Here is an 8,669-nt window from a genome sequence, read left to right as displayed (position 1 = left end):
AGGAGCACCTTGATGTTACAGTGCGGTAGGAGAGGGCAGCCATTGGCAGGTTTAGAGGCTAGAGGGAAACTCTCTTTACCCTCCTGCCAAATTAATAACTTTTAAAATGGTCTAAAAACTAAAGTCTGAAAAAGGTTTGAGGTAAATATTCTGAAAGTTTACTGAGTAATTAGAAGTGGAATCTAATACTGAAAGAGCAGTAGGCAGAGGCATTACTCCTTAGTGAGTCTCCCCTTCATCAGTCTCCCCACAGCCGACTTCATGGCTTGGTTCCTCAGACTGTATATGACGGGATTAAAGGTGGGCACCACCATGTAGAACATAGAAATGACCAGGTCAGACATGGACGGGGTCTCGGAGGTTGGCTTCAGATAAGCAAAGCATGCAGTGAAGACAAACAGCACCACAACCAGCAGGTGGGGAAGGCAGGTGGAGAAGGCCTTGGCCTTCCCTTCTGTGGATGGGATCTTCCTGACAACAGAGAAGATGTAGACATAGGAAATGATGATGGATATGAAATAGCAGATACCCATCACTGCACTAATGAAAATAGGGACAAGTTTTCTCATCAGATTTCCTGAGCAGGAAATAGCCAATAATTAGGGGATGTCGCAGAAGAACTGGTGGACCACGGTGGACCCACAGAAGGACAAGGAGAAGGTTCCAGCTGTGTGCATAACAGCATAGAGACCCCCACCCATCCAGGACACAGCCGTCAGCTGCACACACCTGTCCCTGCTCATGAAGACGTCATAGTGCAGGGGGTGGCAGATGGCAGCATAACGGTCAAGGCTCATCACTGTGAGCAGGTGAAGCTCTGTAACTGTTGACATAAGCATCATGAAAACCTAGCCAACACAGCCCAGGAAGGAGATGGAGCTGCTGTGACTCAGAGATTTGGCAATGGACTTGGGGACCGTGGTTGTGATGAGGCAGAGGTCCGAGAAGGACAGATTCCTCAGGAAGAAGTACATGGGGGTGTGGAGATGCTGGTCCAGGGTGGTGATGAAGACGATGAGCCCATTCCCCAGCAGGGCGCACAGGTAGACCAGGGAGAAGAGCAGTGGGTGCAGGAAGCCCATGGTCCCCTGGGTGGGGAACCCAGGAGGACAAATTCTGTCACAGCTGTGAGATTTGGAACCACTGGAGACATCATCTGCATGAAAATGTGAAAGAAATCAGCCCTGTCCAGTCTCCCCAGGCTGAGCGTAACTGAGTGCCTCACAACAATCACAGCAGCGGCTCACCACCCACACTCCCTATCCTCCCGAATCTCATCCCCAGTCATTCTCCAAGTAGCTTCGTCCTGTCAAAAAAATTGCATTTTCGGGCCTCCCCTGGTGGGCAGGTGGTTGTGCGCAGTGCTGTGAAGCTGTCCGCAGCCTCTGCAGTGCCAGTTCGATCCCGGCCGACTGGCAAGGGTCCCACATGGCCCAGCAGACCTCTCCTGTCATGCCTCCTGCTCCCCTCAACAGTATGTTTCATCAGTGTGCCTGTACTATTCCCTGCTCTGTCTCTGGTGAATCCTCTCGCCCTCCCGTGCATCTGGTCTGTACCCCAGTTCTTGTATAAATAAATAAATATTTAAAAAAATGTATTTTCACTCTGACTGTGTTATTACACCGTCCAAGCTTTTGATAAGAAACACACCAAAGATTTGAAATTTCAACTTATAGTTGTAACAAGGCCTGGAAATACCCTCCCGTATTTTCAAATAAATCGAACGACCAGAGGACCAGGACTGCCTGTGTCTTTCCCTTCCTCCCCAGCTTTGTCAAGCCAGCCCATGGCCCGTGTCTGGGAATCCAGTGTCAGCAAGTCTTGGCGAGCAGCACCCTCTGCCAGAACCAGCTCTGCCCGCCCCATGCAACACGTCCCTGCCTGCTGTTTAAAAAAACCCACGCATAGGGGCTCAGAGCTCTGAGCTTTTACCTGGAGGTTAAGGAGACACTGACCTGGCTGTGCTCGTCTCATTCACAGAATCAATATTCACCACAACATGAAAGTTCTCAAGTCATCAGACATTGTTTCAATACTCTTGAATTCCCATCTGAGTCAGTTATGTCATTAATATACTCGGGCAGATATAGAACCAGATGATTGTTACATGTACTCAGTAATGGTGCAAAACTATTAAAATCACAATCAGAGCTATAACTTCAAATAAAGACAGAAAAAAACTATTTTTCACTGAAACTGCTCCCGAGAGTTGGCATTGAAAACTGCACAATTTCTGTGCCTCCCTGGTGGTGCAAGGGGTTAAGCACAGCACTGTGAAGCTGTCCACAGCCTCTGCAGCACGAGTTCGATCCCCAGCCAGGGAGCTAACCCCATGGTGCAGCAGACCTGCCCAGTCTCCCCGCTGTTCCCTTAGAGTGTATTTCAGTCAGTCTGATTGTTCTGTTCCCCACTCTGTCTCTGGTGAATCCTCTCAACCCCCACACCTCTGGCCTGTACCGCAGTTCTTGTGTGCATAAATAAATCTAAAAAAAAAAACTGCACAATTTTTGCCACAGGCAATATCACATTAGCTATCACTACTTTTTCTGTGAAATGAACAATTTCTACTTTGTTCTCAAATCTAGAATTTTTGAAACCTATGGATTTTAAAAAATTGTATTGTTTTCATTGCTGAGGTAACATCGCTTGACAGGGTGAACATGACCTAGGGGGTAGCCCCCCTGCTGTGGCATCTTCACACCCATCACCCCGGCACCACAGACCTCACCTGGGCTCACGTGCTGCCCCGTGCCCTGCGAGCTGCGGTCCTGCCAGGCACGTTGGTGACTGAGTCAGCTCCACATTCGGGTCCGGGCTGCCCTGGAGGGCCTCTGGGTCTCTTCCAACTCTGGCTTCTGTGACAGCACCGTCCCCTTAACCCAAGTGACTCTCTGGGACACACGCCAGCACAGCCCCCGCAGCCTGCGAGGCAAGTTGTCTTTTCAATTTTGCTTCCTGCGAAGCTAGCATGTGGCGTCCACAAAGGAGATGCCAGATCCCAGCTGCGCGGCCGTGACGCCTGCTCTGAGGCCTCAGAAAACTCGGGGCAGGAATGAGTCTGACTCCAGGGCAGGGGCCTGAGGAGCTTTGACCTTCCTGCTGGTCCCCCAGGTGCTCTCTGTCCGCCAGCCCCACCCAGGCCATCCCTGGGGAGGAGGGTCGTGCTCTCTCCCGCTCATCTGCTTAATTGGCCTCAACCTCAAATAACCACCACTGAGCAATTAGGGCACCGAGTGTGGCAAAGGCGATTTCCTTAGTTTTCACCCAGGTAGGTCTGCACCTGGTTCCCCCTCAGGCCCCATCCCCTCCCCTGACTGCCACGGGGACAGGTGTGGCCTGTGGTCAGAGCCACCGATAAGCCACGCCCATAGGGAGCTGGAAAGTCACCATCACCTCCTGTGCGCAGTTCAGGGGGGAGTTGGGAGGGGGGAGGGAGATGGGGTAGGAGATGAGGCAGGAGAGGGAGGGGGAAGGAAAACTAGGAAGAAATTCCCCAGGAGCAGGAAGGGGAAGCCCCTGCATCTTCTGACACTTGTCCACAGGGTGGTCCGTGTCTCGGGCTCTGACACAGCAGAGTGGGGTTCCCTCTCCCGGGTGTGGCTCTCCCCAAGCACTCACAGACTTTCCAGCTCCCCATGCGTGCTCATAGACAATGGGGTTTATTGGTGAAGGAGACACAGGACAGTCCCAGGGCCCACCTACTGTCCTGCCAGTCTCTGCAGCATCCGCCTGGCCATGCCAACAACTGCCCAGCAATATGGTGCTGCCATGAGGGAAGCAGAGCTGGAGTCCTGGGGTGGGCATGGCTAGGGGGCCCATCGCGACTTGGGGGTGCTCGTGGATGCTGCTCCCTAGGCCCCACCACAGCCCCTTCCCCTGGACCCTCTGACAGCCTCACCACCCTCTTCCAGGCCCGCCCTCCCTGAGACCACACACCAACATCGGTTTCCTGACTGGGAGAGCACCCCACCCATGGGGGCCCTGGGGTCGGCCTGGGCCCCGATCCGACCAGCCCAGGATGCAGCGTCCACCCCAGCCCTGCCCTGTGTCCATTGCATAGGACGGGCAGCACTACTGTGTATGCAAGGCTGAGAGTAGACCCACCTGACCCATGTCCCAGACCTCCCTGAGCCTTTCTCTCTTGTTCCCTAAAACCCCAACAAGCTGTGCCAGAGTATCTGGGACACAGCTCCCAGGGGGCGACTGGCTGTGCTGCTCAGCCATGGAGGAAGCCAGAGCCCAGGCCAAGGTCACTCATCCAGGTCTGATGATGACCCCCTGGGATTTGGGCAAAGGATAGTTAGTGCTTGACTCGAGCAGGCCATCCAGGACACCAGCCCCCCACCCTGTCTGGACCGGGCTGCCTGTGGGACTGGCGGCTCCCCTTGTAGAGCCCTGATTTAATGGGGAAATAAGCTGCCCCACTGCACACAGGAGACAGGCGGATTGAGACAAGGAGACACCCCCACACCCCAGGACAACAGCCATGTCATAGGGGCCTAGAGGCAGTAGAGGATGTGGAGAAAGGACACTGTTGTACTGCTACTGGACAGGGACAGTGAAACTTTGCATAGAGCACCCCACATTTCCTTAAAAAAACCCAGGACGGATTCCAGCAGCAGGTCACACGCGGGCACGGGCAGGGCAGGACTCGCCTTGAGTCCATGGCTCTGTGATCAACACAGCGGTGTTGTCCACAGCAGCCCCACTTGACCCAAGGGACAAGGAGCAGATGGTGTCGCATCACACCCGGGTGGGCACGGACAGGGCGAGGGCAGAGTCCTGTGAAAGGAGAGGGTTTGAGAAATACAAGCAGCAAAGCAGGTCATACATGGACACACAGCATAGCAGGTCGTACATGGGGCGGGCAGAGAACAGGCATTTGAGCAGGGAAACACTGTAATAGTCTTGGGGAACAACCTCAGGAGCCTCTGAGAAGGGAGGGGAGGGCATGGGGGACAAAGAGGGACTGGTGTCCCTGTGACCCAACCACATGTGTCTGGCTGGACTTGTAGACAGTCTCTGTGGCTGAGGGAAAGAAGGGCGAGCTTTTCTTGCTGGTTGAGCCCAGGGCTCAACCTCTGCACCACCAGGGGAGGCCCTCCAGATTATATCTTGATTGTATACCAGGTATTTGTCTCGACCTTCTTGTAGATTAAACTACAGTTCATTTTTTTTTCTACTTTGGGAACTATGTTTAATTATGTACATTATGGAAAATAAATCATGGCAATATTTGTTAATTCTACACATGTGCACTGCACGTGCAGATGTTCTCATATTGTTTCCCTAACACTGAGATCATGAGCTGGGCGTGATGTTCTTGCTCTCAAGCACTTTCTCTGGGAGAAAGTCACTATATCTCCAAACTCTCGGACAGATTATCACATATTTGTGCATGAAAATATTTTTTATGATAATACATGTAGTTAGCCACAAGACCTGACTGTCCATTCAAATTTCAGAATTAAACATGAGTTAGAAAATCACTCACAGAAGCTCCATCTTGTTCCCGGACTGTGTCATCCAGGTCTTCATGATGGTTACGTCAGCAGGTGCAGAGATGCACCTGCTCACGGTGATGAGCCTTGACCGCTATGCTGCTATCTGCCACCCCCTGCATTATGATGTCATCATGAGCAGGGACAGGTGTGTGCAGCTGACAGCTATGTCCTGGCTGGGTGGGGGGTCTCTATGCTGTGATGCACAGAGCTGGAACCTTCTCCTTGTCCTTCTGTGGGTCCATCGTGGTCCACCAGTTCTTCTGTGACATCCCCCAGTTTCTGGATATTTCCTGCTCAGACAATTTGATGAGTGAACTTGTCCCCCTTATTAGTGTGACATTGCATATGGGTTATTTTATTTTCATCGTCATTTCCTATGTGCACATCTTCTCTGCTGTCAGGAAGATCCCATCCATAGAAGCAAGGCCAAAGTCTCCTCCACCTGCCTTCCCCACTTGCTGGTTGTGGTGCCGTTTGTCTCCACTGGATTCTTTGCTTATCTGAAGCCAACCTCCGAGACCCCATCCATGTCTGACCTGGTCATTTCTATGTTCTACATGGTGATGTCACCCACCTTTAATCCCGTTGTCTATAGTCTGAGGAACCAAGCCATGAAGTCGGCTGTGGGGAGACTGATGAAGGGCCACTATTCCAAGAGGTGAGATATCACAACCTACAATTATAATCCATGATTAGTTTTTCCCCTGAATCTACATGTCATCATTCATAAAGTAAAGATTTATTGCATTACAATTTTTCCTTTCCCAGAAATTTATATTCTCATGTTTTTCCATAAGCTTTAGTTTCCTAAATACTGCTCTCATTTGACAAACCTCCAACTTGTGATGTTCATAAACTAAACTCCCACTCATCATTGAAAACAATGTATGTGGCTTAGAATGTTCTAGAACTCACACATCACCAACTTTAACATAAAATTAAGCAGTGGTAAATGTCTTTGTGAGCAGATGTTCAACGGACCCCAGTCCTGGGCACTCGGTACCCCCAGCCCATGTGTGTCTCCACTGAGGGTTCTGCCCATGTGGAGGGGAGGGGAGACAGAGAGTGGGGCCTCCCATCCCTCACGATTCCTAATGGGGCATCTTCCTCTAGGAGAAGGTCCTGTTTCTGCTCACAGGACAAAGGGAAGCCACCCTTGATTCTGCCAGAGGTGGAAGGATGGACGCTTCCTTGGTTCATAGGAATCTATGATTGAAACCTGGAATTGATGGAATATTAATTTCTATGATGCCTGTTTTGATGCCAACATTACTACACTCCCTCGATGTGGTGTTTTCAAAAGTAAAGTTAGATGAATTATCTGTGAAGAACTACATTTCTACTTAAAATTTTATAATGTATAATTTGTTTTGCTTATTTGTAAGTTCCTTATTTTCCAGGTTGTATTTAAAAAAAAAAAAAAGATTTATTTATTTATTTATACAAGCACTGGGTACAGTCTGAAGCACAGGAGGGTGAGAGAATTCACCAGAGCCAGAGCAGAACAGACAGACTGACTGAAATACACAGCTGAGGGGAGCAGCGGGTGGCAGGAGAGGTCTGCGCACCATGTGGGACCCTCGCCCTGACAGCAGAGAAGATGTGGATATAGGAAATGATGATGAAAATAAAACAAGAGGGATCCATCACCACACTAATGAGAATGGGGACAAGTTCGTTCATTAAATTTCCTGAGCAGGTAATAGCCAATAACTGGGGGATGTCACAGAAGAACTGGTGGACCACGTTGGACCCACAGTAGGACAAGGAGAAGGTTCCAACTGTGATCATCGCAGCCAATAGAAAGCCACCCAGCCAGGACACAGCTGTCAACTACACACACCTGTCCCTGCTCATGATGACCTCATAGAGGAGGGAGGGAGACAAAGGGCAGGCAAGGAAGAGAAGTGAATCAGATTTAAATGAAGAAGGAAAGAAAACTGGGTCTTGTGAACTGCATCCAACCCTCTGCATGTCACAGGTGGGGACCTGAGGACAGCGCCCCCCATGCTGCTTCTCTATGGGCCCTGCTGGCTGTGCTCTCCACCACAAGCCATGTTCCCCGCCTGTGCCCCAATGGACGGGTTCTTTTGCACCTGACACTCAAAATTGATCGGGCATCACCCCTTGGTGATTTGAAGAGGCCCACTGTCCTCTTCAGCAACCCCTTTGGCTGCTTCTCAACTGCTCAGGACCTCCTGACCTTGGCACCAGTGGTTGGCCTTCTCTGAGTTGGCTTCCTGATGCATTTCCTGCCTGGCTGCAGAGACCTGGTGAGGGTGCCAAGCTCTGCCAGCCCAGGGCTGCTGGCACGCTGGCCCCATCCCACTGTCAGCCGTCCCAGGGGCGCACTGCCATGACAGGCTGAGCACACGGCAGCTCCCGAGATAGGCGGCCATAGGCCAGCAAGGCCCAGCGGCCATCCTTGGATCTTCGTGTCTCGGGGTCTGCAGATGACTCTGTCCCCCCGGGCCCCATAATCAGCCATCAATGTGCCCAAGCCCGGCCTCAGCAGGATTGTCTCTTGGGGTCATCAGTATGATCTTTGCAGCTTTCCTTGTCAAGTCTGCAGCCTCAGGGGTGGGGGACGGGTGCTCGTTGGGCTGCCTCCTCCTCCCCGCAAGGTTCCAGGAGTCCCCAGCATCTTGCCCTGCATCTCCCGGTCCTCGTCCGCCTCCAGCGCTCGGCAGCTCTTCCTGGAAGTTGGCCACCAGCTGTGCTCCCACAGCAACTCCAACAATATGTTTGCCTCCATTGACAGAGGCCACTCGGTGCATCTTCTCTCTGTGAAAAATCCTGCCACCCGCACCAATTGTTTTCCACCCATTCAGCTCGAGGAGGTCCATCGTTGCTTCTCACAGACAAAAGGGAATTTTGTGGCCTTTAAATTTTTCAGGCCTTTAATGCTGACTCACGGGACTGAGTAGCTCTCGCCCTCAGCATTTCTCTGCCCATCTCCCCTCCCCCTGGATCTGGAATGACCACACCCTTACACCCCCTTGCCTGAGCGCACTGGTGTCCCCGTTACATGCACATGCCCTGTGTGCTCTGGCCCAGGTGCCCACCATCACAGGCACATGGGCAAGACCGCAGAGGCCACCACAGAGGCTGATGGCAGGAGTGCTGGAAAAGAAGCCTGATTTTTAACTCAACTACCCTAGAGGC

General features: G+C 51.8%; 1 pseudogene across 1 annotated transcript; it reads right to left on the bottom strand.

The window, feature by feature from the left end:
- Positions 1 to 212: 212 nt before the first annotated feature.
- On the bottom strand, positions 213 to 1,082 carry LOC311175169 (olfactory receptor 14A16-like; annotated as a pseudogene). Its single transcript has one exon. The product of its transcript is annotated as an olfactory receptor 14A16-like (transcript).
- Positions 1,083 to 8,669: the final 7,587 nt, after the last annotated feature.

The sequence above is a fragment of the Talpa europaea genome, assembly GCF_964194135.1.
Source record: "Talpa europaea genome assembly, chromosome: 8".
Taxonomy (NCBI): domain Eukaryota; kingdom Metazoa; phylum Chordata; class Mammalia; order Eulipotyphla; family Talpidae; genus Talpa; species Talpa europaea.
The sequence above is the reverse complement of the archived record's forward strand: the minus strand, read 5'-3'. Positions and strand labels throughout refer to the sequence as shown.